A 955-nucleotide genomic window follows, 5' to 3' on the forward strand; every position below is an offset into this window, starting at 1 on the left:
AGCGTCCATCCCCATGAGACTGTGGTTTTTTCCGCCCCTGGTGGTCCGAGGTCGTTCCCGCTGCACAGATTCATGCGCCAGGGCCTCCTGCAGAGAATTCACTTTGGTTTATTGCGCTATCTCTAATAGCACCCGAGATATCACCAGATATAAACTGGATTTTCCCCTGACCCTGAGTGTCCGGCCCCATGAGACTGTGGTTTTCTCGGCCCCTGGTGGTCCGAGGTCGTTGCCGCTTCACAGATTCATGCACCAGGGCCTCCTGCAGATAATTCACTTTGGTTTATTGCGCTATCTCTAATAGCGCCCGAGATATCAACAGATATATATTGGATTTTTCCCTGACCCTGAGTGTCCGGCCCCATGAGACTGCGGTTTTCTCGGCTCCTGGTGGTCCGTGGTCGTTCCCGCTGCACACATTCATGCGCCAGGGCCTCCTGCAGATAATTCACTATGGTTTATTGCGCTATCTTTAATAGCACCCGAGATATCACCAGATATATATTGGATTTTCCCTGACCCTGAGTGTCCGGCCCCATGAGACTGTGGTTTTCTCGGCCCCTGGTGGTCCGAGGTCGTTCCCGCTGCCCAGCTTCAGGCGCCAGGGCCTCCTGCAGACAATGCACTTTGGTTTATTGCGCTATCTCTAATAGCACCCAAGATATCACCAGATATATATTGGATTTTTCCCTGACCCTGAGTGTCCGGCCCCATGAGACGGTTGTTGTCTCGGCCCCTGGTGGTCCGAGGTCGTTCCCGCTGCACAGATTCTTGCGCCAGGGCCTCCTGCAGATAATTCACTTTGGTTTATTACGCTATCTCTAATAGCACCCAAGATATCACGAGATATATATTGGATTTTTCCCTGACCCTGAGTGTCCGGCCCCATGAGACTGTGGATTTTTCGGCCCCTGGTGGTCCGAGGTCGTTCCCGTTGCACAGATTCATGCGCCAG

The sequence above is a fragment of the Nomia melanderi genome, unplaced genomic scaffold, assembly GCF_051020985.1.
Source record: "Nomia melanderi isolate GNS246 unplaced genomic scaffold, iyNomMela1 scaffold0014, whole genome shotgun sequence".
NCBI classification, from domain to species: Eukaryota; Metazoa; Arthropoda; class Insecta; order Hymenoptera; family Halictidae; genus Nomia; species Nomia melanderi.